Here is a 14,126-nt window from a genome sequence, read left to right as displayed (position 1 = left end):
TCCTTTGCATAAGATTGAGGAAATGCCTAGTCACCACATCTAAGAAGAGCATTTTCAGCATTTCAGTGTTATTAACGCGATCATTCCTGGGGACGGCTGGGGGGTGATGTTGGACATAATAGGAACGTTAAGCCCGGCTCACCCCCAGCCAACTTCTGTTGCCACCACTGGCTTGGTACCCACTGGTGTCTTCTGTTCTATATTTGCACAATTTGGTACAGGCGTCACTAGCCACGTGCGGACCCTGGGCACTTGAGGTATGGCTAGTTCAAATGGGGACATGCCGTGAATGTAAAACACACACCGAATTTCAAAGACTTTGTACAAGAAAAAGGATGTAAAAGATATCATTAATTATTTTTAATGTTGATTACATGTCAAAATGACACTAGTTTGAATATTAGGCTAAATTAAAGAAATTATTAAAATTAATTAAACTTGCTATTTTTTTATTTTTTAAATGTAATATATTTTAAGATGGTTGACTTTTTAAAACTTTTTCTTTTTACTAAAAATTTAAAATTATGTATGTGATACAAATTGGTGGCTTGTTTTACATTTCTTCTGGAAAGCCCTGGTCTAGAACCCTGAATCTTCAGTTGTTCGATAATACAGGTTCCAAGTCCCTTGCAGAGATTGGGGAACAGAGCTGGGGAGTGTCTGATTCATTAACAACAGTCACTCAAAGGAATGGCGTCACTTTACTGTCCACCTCCTCTGTGCCCAGCCCTTATAAGGAATGATGTTTTAGTAACATTAAAGGCCACAGGGCTTGATAGTCTGAAACCCAGATCCGGGGAGCTAGGGATGTGAGCCCAGCTCTGTGGGGCTGGGTGTCTATGGGGCTTCCCTGTCCCTCTCCAGGCCCTTTGCCTCACCCTGTCAGAGGGAGCCAGACCAAAGAGGCCAGGGGTCAAATGCTGCCCCCTTCTGCTCTTAAATGCCTGTTTCTCTTGGCTGCACCAGGCCTTCAGAGCCGCCAGGAACACGATACGGTGTGTTTTGGCTGTGAAGCAGAGCCCTGGGGACTAGGCTCCCGCCTTCCAGTCTCGGGGCTCAGGCAGCCTGCTTGGCGACTTTGGGGAACCAGCCTTCTCCATCTGCTTCCCAAGATGTAGATGGGGACCAGGAATAGGGCAGCTGGGTTCGTGGGAGACCTATGTTTATGGTGCTCAGCCTCCCACTGGAAAGGAAATGGGTTCTGTCTGATATCCTGATGTGCGGTACTGGCCACAAGGACAACAGAGCATTTAGATGGGCAGACGGCTGGCTGAATTTTTATTTACCATACAGGCTTTTGTAGACTCAAGGATGGGGATGGGAAGGAAGGATTGAAAGGTCTTGTGCAATCCTCTCACTTTCCACGTCAGACACATGGAACCAGGAAGATTAAATGTCTGTCCAGAGTCCCCAGCAAGAAGGTGGGAACTGCCACACTGGCCAGTTCCTTCTGGTCAGCAGCCTTCTCGCTGGGATGTAAGAGGGGCACTGGTGTCGACTGTTCCTGGCCCCAGTGATCAGCATATACTTGCGACAGCACCTGCTAGGGACGTAGACAGACTGGGACTCTCTGGAACTGTGGCAGCTGGCTGGTGTCAGCTGCTGCACAGATTTCAATCCCAGGGCTTCTTGTGGCCCCCAAAACTGTGTACCTTCCAGGACTCCCAGTGGAATCTAGTGTCTCTACTGGTGGCAGGAGGGCTAGCCTGGGCCACAGCCGAGAAATTGAGGAAATGTCTTTGACCCTTCCAGCTGCCTTCTTATGGGGGCCTGTTTTGGTGGAGGCAAGCAATCAGGTAAATATCCTTCAGCCTCGCCACTCAGAGTCTGCTCCGTGGACTGCTGCAGTGCCCGCAGGCTTGTTAGAGATGTGGAACCTCAGGCTCCTTCACAGACCAACTAAGAACGGTTGGGGAAGGCGGTGGGTAGTGAGAGAGCTCAGGCTCTAGAGCCTGACTGTTGAGATTCAAATACTGGCTCAGTCACTTAGGTCAGTTATGCAGTCTTAGTTGGCTGTGAGACTTTGGGCAGTTTACCTTAGTTTTCTCATCTGCAAAATGGGGATAATGGTGTCACTACACCATAGGGTTGTTGTTAGAGTGGAATCACTCAACTCATGCCAAGTTCTGGGAACAGTGTCTTGGCATACTCTAAGCACTCAATCACAGTCAGCTTTTATTCTCATCCTCTTCCATGTACGACACTGGCCCTGGCAGCTAGGAAAGAGATGCCGGGACTGGGTGACATTCCTATTTCAGGGACCACTGCGTGGATGACAGGTGGGCCAAGACATTCTGTGTGCCCTTTCCAGTCCAGGGGTCCAGACTAGGGTGCCAAGACATGTGGGGAAGGAGGGCCCCACTTGGCTTCCTGCAAGGCGAACTCTGCACATACATGTGAGCTCCTGCAATTGCCATGTCCTGTGGAGGTTTCCAGAAAACAAAACCAATGAACCTCCAGGGAGCCCTCACCCTGCTCTGTTTGAAAATAAACATGCAATAGTTTTATGATGTGAATTACAGTCCAATAGGAAATGAACTTAGAGTGTCCAACTTCTTTAGGATAGACTGTTTCAGAGCTGGGGGGAGCCCCGGCCTATGAGTTCATGCAAAAAACCACGTTGTCAGCAGCTCTGATCTGGGGCAGACGGACTGAAGGTCTCTGCCTTGTTTATCCACGGAAGTGGCATGCTTTGGTGGAAAGAACTAAACTGGGATTCAGGAGCTCTGAGTTAACTTTCAGTGTGCTGGGCCTTGGGTGAGTGAGTCAGTCTCTCTCCTACTGCCCTCGGGCCCCCAGCTCCGAAACAAGGGCTGGAGAGTAATTACCCTCTGGAGACGGCAGGGGTCTGCTGTGCTCTGGAGCAATGATCGCAGCAGGGGAAGGGGACCACAGTCGGAAGCTCGGCACCTTGATGGGGAGAGGAATCGCAGTGGCCACCTCCCTTTCTGGGGACTGTCAAACCCGGAGAAAGCCTGGTGCTGCCCGGGTCTGAAGGAGGCTTCTGCCCACACCCAGAAATCTGCCAGCTCTTCCAAATTCCCAGCGCAAATTCTGCGCTTTCCTCAATAGGGCCTCCTGCCTCCCAGCCCTGCCCCAGCCTTGCCGCTTCCCCCTTCTTCGGCAAGTTAACCGAATTCTCTCTTCGTGGACAGTTCAATGGAAAGTTCGTCTGAAACGACAGTATATCATATTTCATGAATTTAATAGGGTTTTCATGATTTTACCAAGTGCCTCCACCAGACACTCGCAGCTGGAGGCGGCTCAGCAGGAGGCTGAAGTCCTGCATCTGGGTTTTTCAACTCTTGCCAAAATCCATTGAATTTGATCCGGAATGACTATGAATCTTTGGAATGTACAGTCCCTTTTCTCTTGCCTTATCCAAATAAAAAAAGGGGAGGGGGGAGAGGAGGGTGGTGCGGGGAAATGTCCTATGAGAATTCCATATGGAAACACTAAGCGTGCATTATAAAGGATTTCCTATAAACAAAATGGCAGTCAGAGATGTTGGACCCTCACCATGTTGAAAACAAAGGGCCCTTGTGTGTGTGTGTGTGTGTGTGTGCGTGTGCGCGCGCACTTTAAAACATGTACATGTATTCATTCGGGGTACCTGGCAGCCCCCTTCTTCTCTCTAGCTAACACTCCCTTTCCCTCTTCCCCACCCCCAAAACTAGCCCCAAACTCCTAACAAGAACAAACTTTAATCGTTCTGCGCAGTAAATCCCCTACAAATAAATATCCAGGGCAACTTCAAACGCGCTAAATTGGAAGCACATGGGAAGAACGGCACGGTCCTGGCCGAGGCCGCAGAGCTGTAATTTACTATTATGATCGGCCATAAATGTGGGCCATAATGAGCAGAGTTTGGGTTTCCCTTCTGTGTATCAGAAAACTGCAGGCTTAAGTTTCTTCACATTCCTTTTTCTCTTTCCCTTTGCTTTTTTCGGTCATCAAACTTCACGTTTAACACCCTCCAACCCTCGCCTGAATGGAAAAGGGCAACCACAATCTGAATAGACTTTCTTCTTCCTTTAACCTCTCCCTGCCGCTCCCCTGCTGCAAACCGTGCATGACTATCCTGTCTTTCCCTCTGCTGTAAAAGAATTATGGTTTTGGGTTTATAGGGTTTAAAAAAAAATGTGTTCTGTCACCAGAATGGGAGAAATGAGGCTAAACCACCTCTGGGTCCTCTAATGGTTTTATCACAGAATTACAGCAGGAATGGGCTGGCAGGAACCTGGCGAGGTCATGAATTCCATCCCCCTGCCTCCACACTGCTTTATCTACAGCACCGAGGTCCATAGGTATCCGCCTTCTCCCCAGGGATCACCCAGAGAGGAGTTCTTGCAACACCCTCTAGCAAGGATCTCAATCTCACGATGCAGGAAGTCTCTCCAAGTCCAACGGAAGTCACGTGCCTTAAGGCCATTTCTCCTTATTCCATCCTGGGGGATGGCAGACTTGTTGATGTCATCCTTTAGGATGACTTTATTGGGGAGAATGCCTCCAGCCAAGTGGGTGGGAGAAACTCTAGTTTCAAAGGGAAGGAACCCGAAACCAAGATCCCTGTGCTCAGAATTACTGAATGCCAGACTCAAAGGCCATCCAGTCCAACTGCCTCTGTGAGTCTGGGATCTGTGAACAGTACCCCTGCCTGGCTGACTTCCAGTCTGGACCCAGATCCTTCCGGGACCCGAGAGTCCACCATCTCCCCCGTCTGTTCCCTCTACTTTCAGAAAGCCCTCAATATCGGAAAGTTGCCTCTCCTACTGAGCCCAGATCCACACTCCATTCCTCCCTTTTGCTGGTCCTCATTCTGTTCTCAGGCCCTACATGGAAGAATGTAAATCCCTCTGAATGACAGTCATATCATGATCATATTTACGTGCTATCATTATTATGTTCATATCATATCATTATAACCACATACCATTATCATATTCTTCCCTACATTTCCCTTTATACGGATTAAAAAACAACAACCCAGCTTTTTAACTCCCTGCCCACTTCAATATATGGTCTGGACCACTCAGTGTTCTTGGCCTTGCTCGTTCTACCTACAAAATGGGGATAATACTGCCATTCACTCCTACTGTCTAGAATGGCTGCAAAGATTGCAAAGCAGCGTGGTTCGATCCCCTCTGCATTTTGTCCTCAGCACCAGCACAGTCCTAGCATCGGCTGGTGATGGTGGGGAGCACCCCTGGGGGCTGAGCTTCACTATCTGCCCCTGCCTTTCCTGGCGCTGTGGGCCCTGGGTCAGCTCCTTCACCTCTCTTCTTTCTTCCTCGGGAAAATCACAGAGCTGGAATAAATGACTTCCAAGACCCCTTTTAGCTCAATAGGCTCATGAAGGCAAGTGTTCACGCCAACTGGTGCCAAAGCCCTGGAAGCTTTTTTTGGAAGATCTTACTGCCCTCTGCTCATCTATCAGCTAGTGGCAACAGCGCACTAGACTGGGGCAAAGGAGGCGTGGCTTGTGCCTGCTGGGAGCCTACCTTCTGGTTCAGGAGCCAAGAAATACACAGAGAACAGAATCTGAGGATGGAGAACCATGTACTCCGAAGGGTATCCTGGAAGAAGGTTCTTTCTCATTCCCAGGGTTGACACACTGGGTATGGGGCAGTATGTGGCAAGCATTACCAGTAACAGCAATGAGTTTGTGAGTGCATAATTAAAAAGATAAAGCAGAATAAAGATTTTTTCCTATAATGTCATTCCCACCATGCACATTCTCCTATAGGTCCTTAAAGTGGTCAATACAGGAGCAACATTATAGCTGGCATTTTAGGTCCCTCCTAATCCCTGCCTGCCCCCCACTCCTACCTTTGGGAGCCCCATTCAGCTTGCAGGTGGCAGTTGCCAAAGGCTGCAAACCACTGACTCACATGACTAGACTGAAGGATGGAGGACGGAACCTGTGAGCTCTAATGGAAGACCGGGGCCTCAAATGGTGCAGTCCCCCGGGGAGTGGGGGAGGGCCTGGTTGGAGCCCCCATTGTGCATCACCTGGGCTATTGCCACGGCCTGCCATTCTGCCTCCACTCTTGTTCCCCTACAGAATATTCTCCACCCAGAAGGCAGAACGAGTGTTTGAAAACACAAATTAGATCACGTTGCTTCTCGGCTCTGGATCTTTCAATCCTTTTCCATCACACTGGGAATACAATATGATCTACCAAGGCCTCCATGGTCTATGAGAATCAGCTTCTAGCTGTTTCTATCATCTAACTTCCCACCTCCTCTCCTTTCATGTTCTACTCTTACTTGCACTAACATTCTCGTGTTCCTTGGACAAGCCAGGCACACTCCTGCCTCAGGGCCTTTCACACTGGTTGGTCCCAGATGCGTGACTCATTCCCTTACACTGAGGTCATTCTCAAGGCCTAGAGCAGCACTCCCTGCCCTTCTCTCCCCCAGCCTATTTCACTTTTTCATAGTACTTATTACCACTTGACAGCGTATTATATACTTATTAGCGTATTTGTTTTTGCTTGCCTGTGTCACATGAGAAAAGAGAACTATGCCTTGTCTGCCTCCTTATTTCCAACATACTACATAAGTACGTGTTGAATGAATAAGTGAGCGAATGAATGAAGTCTTATTTTTCCCAGTGAGAGATGTCATAGGGAAAGCCTTGAACCAGCATGAAGTGTGAGATAGGGTATAGCCAGTTGCTGTTCAGGAGGAGGCAGTCCAGGGACTCACATTCAAACCAGGGACTGTGCTGATGGGCTATCAGAGCATCTCCTGAAAATGGCTCATGGGGAGGGAGAAGGGACAGGAGAAGTCAGGGGCATCTCAGTGCAGTGGGAGTGGCGTCAGGATTGGAGCAGACACTAGGAATGGGAGGCTGGGGCTCACCAGATGGAGAGCACCCTGACTGTTTCACTTCTGTTCCCTGGGTTCAGAGCTCCAGGAGGACCAAGCTGTGTGTACCTCAAAAGGGGAAAAGGTAATTTGGGTATGCCCGTGAATAAGAAGTTTTCTAGAATCCTGGCTATCAATCCCTTTGTTTCAAGTGTTGATTTTTATCGATAGGAAGTTGTAATCTTTGAATGTTGGAGCTGGAATGGTGTTCATTCATTCATTCATTCATTCATTCATTCTTTCTTTCTTTCTTTCAACTAATATTTGTTGAATACCTGCTACGTGCTGTTTTAGGCATGGAAAACATACCCAGTTAAGAAACCAGACACGATTTCCTTCTTTTTATGGAACTTATATTCTAGAGAATGGAGATAAACATCAAAATACATAAATAAAAGTATGCTGGGAGAGTGAAATTACTACGAGGGAAACAAAACAGGGGAGGGGGTTTCAACTTAAATATGGGCCTCATGGAAAGGTGTTAGCTGAGGGCCATGGGGGACCACAAAAAGGTCATTGTGACTGAAGCCTCGAGAAAGGGGAGAGAAGGAGGAGATGGTGCTAGAGAGCTGGGGTGGGGGCAGTTTGACTCTGGGGGAGGGAGGAGGCCATGGAGCTTGGAACATAAGCTAAATCATGTCATCCATGATTTAGCTTATGTTGGTCACTTAAATGGGCCCTTTCATTCTAGTGATAGGGAAAAGGCCCAGAGAGGTAACATGACTTGCACACAGCCTATTTCTGACAGATCCAAGAAAAGAACCCTTGTTTTCTGGTTTCCAGTCTGCATGTCTTGCTAAGGTCTGCAGCTTTTGAATTCAATATCCCAGCATTTAGCATTTTTCCAGAGCATTTTCATCAGCATCATTTTGTTGTATCAGAAGCCTACCACCAAATTCTCAATGTCGGATTACAGAAGGATAAAACAAGCTGTAGCGATTGTGGGATTTTCTGATAGTCCCGAAGAGCTGAGCTGGAACCCATGACTTCTGATGCCCAGGTCACTGCCTGGAGAGTTGCAGACTCTCCTTTCAAAAATGAAGGCCTTACATTCTCCTCCCTGAGGCTTCTGGGCAGCAGCCTACCTCCCCCATTAATCAACAGGTGAATTTCTGACCACTTCCTATCCACATTTAGCTTCCGAGAAGTCCAGCTTCATTATCTGCGCACCCACACTCCTAGCAGTCACGTGATGGGAGGAGCAGTCGGTGGGGGGTGGTGGATGCAATTTCTGATCCTAAATTGGCATGTGGAGCAGAGGGAAAATTCCACCTGGGTATTCACTGGCTGCCTTCAATCTTAAACTTTGAAAGCTGGAAAGAAAGTGTAGTAATGAGTAAGTGCTCAGGATCCTGAGAGAGCAGCCATATGGGCCGGAGCCGCAACAGACCTTCTCTGAAATTAACCTAGCCCATGGGAGAAGCACTGTTTCTGCCTAAAGTTGTAAAAAGGCAACAGCATTCAAAAAATCATGGACAACATCCTAAAAATGACAGATGTTCACGTCACAATGTCTCTGTGTGGCTCTCACTCTGATTGGGCTTGGGCTGTCCCATACTGGGTGTCACTAACCACATGCAATCAGTCCCAGGGGAGATGTCCTGCAGTGTAAAGTACACCCTGGCATTTCAAAGATTAAATATGAAACCAGCAATGTAAAATAGCTCATTAATAATCTTTTGTAACTGAGTGGCCCTGTTGGTTGACGTCTGACTCGCGATTTCAGCTCAGGTCAAGATCTTAGGGTCGTGAGATGGAGCCTGGAGTCAGGCTCCTAAACAGAGTCTGCTTGAGATTCTCTCTCTCCCTCTCCTTCTGCTCCTCCCCACTCCTGCTCTCTCTCAAATAAATCTCTGGTAGGGATTAGATGTTAAAGTAATATTCTGGATATACTGAGCTAAAACATTAAGATTAATTTTGGCTATTTCTTTTTACAGTTTTGGTGGGACTAGAACATTTAAAAATTACATATATGGCTTGCATTCGGTAGTGGGTGGGAACCATTTGGCTCATGAGATCCAACTGTGTACCCTTCTCCCCAACTCTGTGTCTAGTGAGTTCACATTGGTAGCTTGTGATCAGTCATGGTACGGGTTTTTACACCATGGTAATTGGCAAGTATTTCATATTAAGGCCCCCTTTTTTTTCTTTTCTTTCTTTTTTTTTTTTTTTTTGGAGGGCTGGTTTATCAACATGCCACTCTTCATATTGTATTTCTCAGTTCCATTCTGGATGTTTTGTTTCCTAAGGTTTATCTTTAGGGTGTGCTGGTTGAGTATGGGAGCTTGTGTGCTTTCTCCTGTCTCTTTCCCCTAGTGCCTATATTATTTCATTCATCCACAATCATTGAATAAGTACTAGGTATAAGGTACTGGTTTAGACTACAAAGACTTATGATGACTAAATCACATTCAGGCTCTTGGGGTGCTTAGGATCTAGTGGGAGGGACAGTGGGGATAGAAGTTGAAGCAAGCCATCATGGCAGTGGTGAAGGTGGGACCTAGTGTGTAGGACAGTCTGTAATGTCTGGATGGGGGTGAGAAGCATGAAAGGGTTCAGAAAGGAAGGGCTATTTGCACTGGGTTTCTAAGGATGAATAGGAGTTTGTCAGGAGAGATTCTGGGAAAGATCATTCCAGGTGGGATGGGGTAAGCACAGCATGGGAGACAGGAAAGAGGAGTAATGTTAAATGGGACGGGAAGATGATTTTGGAACACAGGAGGCTTTGTATAACATGCTAAAAAGCCTCACACATATTTTCTCTTCTCCTCCCATTCTCCAGTATCTCTTTCCAGCAATGGAGAATTGGAATGGAAAGCATTTAACTTTTCTAGCCTCATCTCTCAGGGTCCAGAGATTCCATGCAGGAGACAAGGCCCTGGTGGGTGGTGAGGAGATCCGACTGGAAACCCCACCCTCAAGGGCCAGGAGGGAGGTAGACTCAGACACGTCATGTGTGGAGACTGAGGGGTTCTGTTTAGTCATTTGAAATGCTCCTAGGGAGTGGGTAGCTTCAGAGTTTCCAGAGATTTGTGTATTGGAGATGCACAGTGAAGATGAAGTAAAATCTCTGCTCCTTGGTGCCAGTGGCAGGGTGGGAATGGCATGGGGAACAGAAAAGGGTGGTAGAAAGAGCACATTGCTAGCGGCTTGTATGTGACCTGGGAAAATCATCCCCTCTCTGGACCTCTGTTTCCTCATCTCTAAACTGAGCAAGTTGGACTCAATTCTCTGTGTTTTAATATTTATTATATTTATATTTATTGGTTATTTATATTTATATTTATTGGTTACCTTACATTTTCTTTTAATTTTTAAACAATGAATGAATTTATTTTGAACTGATGTGGGCTTTGATCAGTATGACGAATGGTTAGTAGCACACAGTGAAATATAAAAACCTTTCTCATCTTTGTACTTTATGCCCCTGTTCTGATATGACTGGCAATACTAAGACTGGAAGTCTGGAATTTCTAATCCTGGAGCAAAGGGATGTGTACACTTTCCTGGCATCTCTGGCTCCATATCATTTCCTTTCTAATTAGTTGGGGGCTGTCTGAGTCTGTTCTGTGATCAGGGATTATACTATTTGGTGCCAGAGGTAGAGACTGGGTTACCCGGACCAGATGTCCATGGTGAACCCTTTCGTTCATCATCTCTATGGCCAGGGGATTCTCGTTGCTTCTTGAATCAGTGGGACAAGAACAAAAGTCTTCTGAACTGGATGCTATCTTGCTATAATATGGGATCATCTCCCTTTTTATCTATAGCTCCCTCTTTGGGTCAATCATTCTGCCCACATCTATCAGTAAGTGCTTCTAAATGACATCTTTCGTCCTGCTTTTTTTCTTCTCTGCCCTAGAGCCAGCTGTGGTTTTTGGGGCAGAGTGAACACACGATTCCACTGGGTCAGTGGGGTCTCAGCTGTGTTTCTGCAGCTTCACTACTCCCCGTCATCCTCCAGGCTGTCCCCCAAGACTCTTTGCCTCACCTTGATGAATCTGATCAGCACAGCTCCAGAGACACCTATGGTTTCCTTCCTGCCATCTCAGTTTTTCAAGACTGGAAGTTCTTTCTTTGTTTCCCTTAGTCTCTAGCCTGTACACCTGTGAAGCATGTGCACACACTGGCGGTGGATCCTCCTCAGTCTCTCCTGTATGTTGTCTTCCAGAACAGGCAGGAAGTCGGGGAGTGCAGGGATCTCCTAGGTGGGGGAGCGAGATGAGACCGCTGCCTGCCCACAAATGGACTGAGCGACACTGGATATGGTATTTCACCTCTCAGGCAGCCTCAACTGTTTTGTCTATAAGGTGGAATAACACTGCCTGTCCTCTTTCATCCCTGGAGTTGGACCTCTCCTGGGACAGCCTGACACGTGTATGGTGACTAAACAATGAACTGCACGGTGGCAGGGTCCTACAGCTCACAGCACTGAGATCACACTTCCTCTCCTCAACCCCTGCCATTTAAGGGGGTCCTGGAGGTTATTCTGACTCCAACACCATGTCTGGAATTTTGGCTGGGAAATGTGGTGCTAACAGAGGGGCAACTGGATTTATTAACTTTCAACTCTAAGGCTTCTGAGTTGTAAGGAATGGGGGAGGGTGCCCATTGGCCCTTAAGGATAGGTTGCAGAGACTCTATTATGGGAGGTGTGCTGGTTTTAAAATGTGCACACAAATTCTTTGCCACCCTTCTGACGAAAGCTAGAGTCCAATTCTCCTCCTCTTGATTATGGGCTGGCCTTAATGACTTGCTTCTTACAAATAGAAAGTGACAGATGATACTGCATGACTTTGGAAGCTAGCTCATAAAAGGCAATGTTAATGTCTACCTGGCTCTGTATGGCTTTCGACACAGGCTTTTGGGGCCCTGAGCTACCTACCATGTGTATTAACCATGTTTTTTTATTTTCTGTATTTTGATGCTTGACATCTGGAAGCTTGCTGACCGCGGAGGGATTGCCCTCCTCAGGATTAGCGAATTCCTAGAGATGGCAAACACCTCACCTGGGAGTGCAAACTAACCGATACTGGGCCCATACCCCAACTGCCTCTTTTAATGGGCTCTCACATTCTGGGCCACTATCTACCTGCTCTCATCATCCTAGGGCCGGGTACCAGAAAACTAAGAGGCACCTTCTATGCCCCAGAGCCTACAGAAATTATTCAAACTAGTCAATCCAAAGGCTGCATACTCTGCCTCACCTGTCCCTTCCCACAGAAATACAATACAGGCTCTCCTTTCCTACCCCCTGACCAACACTGGTGCTTCCCCATGTGGCTCTCCGCGGCATGCCGTGCCCCTTCTTTTTAAGATTTGTCAGTATAACAAACTATCTTTTCAATGGTAATTTCTCTAGATCCACTGGCCTCACCATACTATATAATAATACAACCTGTATTTTGAAACACTATGTGAGAAGTCTGGTTACCCTGCGGCCGCCATGCTGGAGAGACTGTAGGGAGAAATGGTGGAGAGAGGAAGGGATGCCCGAGGAACCCCAGCTGTTAAAGCCTTCCCAGCCCAAGTGCTGGATATGTGAGGGAGCCTTTGAGAAGACTCCTGCTCAAGCCACCTTCTGACTGCAACCTCACGGACGATCCCAAGCCAGAACCCCAGCCAGCCCTATAACTATAAGAGAGGATCTGATTAAATTACTCTTGTTTTGTAACACTGCTCAGATGTTTTGTTAGAAAAACAGGTATCTGAAATAAAAAGGTGATCAAAGTGAATGGTTCTGCTGATTATATTCCTCTTCCCTTTGACAGCCAAGTTCCTGCTCATGCCTTTTTAGGATCATTCAATTCCCGAAATTTGAAATTCCTCCAGTTCTAGCAAGATGCCGTCAATTGCCCTCACCCCCACCTCTTCGCGCCAGTAATATCCCTCTTACATTGCCTCGAAGAAAACATCTCAAACGATTTAGAAATATTTCTAGGGGCACCAGGATGAAATTTGGAGCTCAGCATGGTCAATCAGGAAAAAAAAAAAAAAAAAAAAAAAAGGAGGGAGATGGAGAGAAGTCGGGGGTAAAGAAAGAAAACAAGACAAACTAGGCTTTCAAAGAAAATTGAGGATCTGGAGAGCCTTCAACTATTTTGATTTATAGTTAAACATTTCTTGAGATTGAAGTCTTGATTAGCCCAGTCCTCTCAAGTTCTGCCTTAGCCCTGATTTATGGGAAAGCCAGGCCCGAGCAAAATGAAAGCAAAATGAGGTATTCTTTAAAATTACCTTGGAGCACTTGAAGGAGGGCACAAGTGCTAACGTGGAGATTAAAAGGGAAGTGATGAGATGAGTTTCTGAAGCCCTAGATCTGCGGATGCCTGGCGGTGTGGGGAGGGGGGCGGGTGAAGGATGGGCTGCAGTCTCGGCCGGTGAGACCCCTGCGGGACACTTTGTTTGGTTTGGCTTGCCAGAGACCAGGCTCTCCAGCAAAGGGTGGTTCTGTGAGCCCAGGCTGGCATTTTGATTCAGGGACTTTTCCATCACCAACTGCAAGGGAGAAACTTCTAACATGGAGAGAATGATAGGGGTGTGGAGGGAGGGGGCTGGCTGGCAGTGGATTGGGATAGTAGAATCCACACTTGTGGTGGTTTGGGGGCTGAATCATTGTTAGGTAAGGCAAGAGGAGTGCCTGATCCAGCTCCCTACTCTGATTGTCTTCTAGCCATGTTTTCCACATGGACAGAAGAGTCATGGGACCAAGAAGATGTGCTCACCTCAAGCCCATTGCCCTCTTCTAGATTTCACTGTTCCTGGGATCCATAATTCCCTGACATAATGGCTCCAAGCTCACTTCCAGGGGCTGCGTGGACCTCCTCCTTGGTCCATCCCTCTGAGGACAGAATGCCTCCCAAGATCTGAAGGGTGGCCAAGTGGTGGCTATTTACAGGGGTCTGTGGAGGCGCTTGGACACATTGTCTGGGATGTTCACACGCATGAGCATAAGGCCTTTAATATGTGGGTGGAGCCAAGGGTGGAAAGAGAAGAGGTATATGGCAGAGGCTGGAGCCTACACATCCCTAGGCCTCCAGGTTTGGTACAGAAAACTGAGAATACTGAGAATTTTAAATTGAAACTTGGCTTTCTAGGTTGATATAAAAGTATATCTATCAATGGAGGAGGAGGGAACATATTGTATCTGACAGTTGTTATCTTTATTTATAACTCTTACATATGTAGCCATATGGCACATGTGGGCCTCCATATGTACTCCCGCCATGATCCTCCAAATATTAGGAGAGGTC

General features: G+C 47.1%; 1 long non-coding RNA gene across 2 annotated transcripts in view; it reads left to right on the top strand.

The window, feature by feature from the left end:
- Positions 1 to 13,193, top strand: part of LOC132023592 (uncharacterized) — a 46,004-nt gene extending 32,811 nt beyond the window's left edge. The window contains exon 11 of one of the 2 annotated variants that reach the window (XR_009405997.1): positions 12,236 to 13,193. This is a non-coding gene — a long non-coding RNA (uncharacterized LOC132023592). The remainder of the gene's footprint in view (positions 1 to 12,235) is intronic. The other variant, XR_009405993.1, reaches the window with a different exon arrangement.
- The last annotated feature ends 933 nt before the right edge of the window (positions 13,194 to 14,126 follow it).

This window comes from Mustela nigripes, chromosome 8, assembly GCF_022355385.1.
Source record: "Mustela nigripes isolate SB6536 chromosome 8, MUSNIG.SB6536, whole genome shotgun sequence".
Taxonomy (NCBI): Eukaryota; Metazoa; Chordata; class Mammalia; order Carnivora; family Mustelidae; genus Mustela; species Mustela nigripes.
This window is presented reverse-complemented; position numbering and strand designations above follow the sequence as displayed.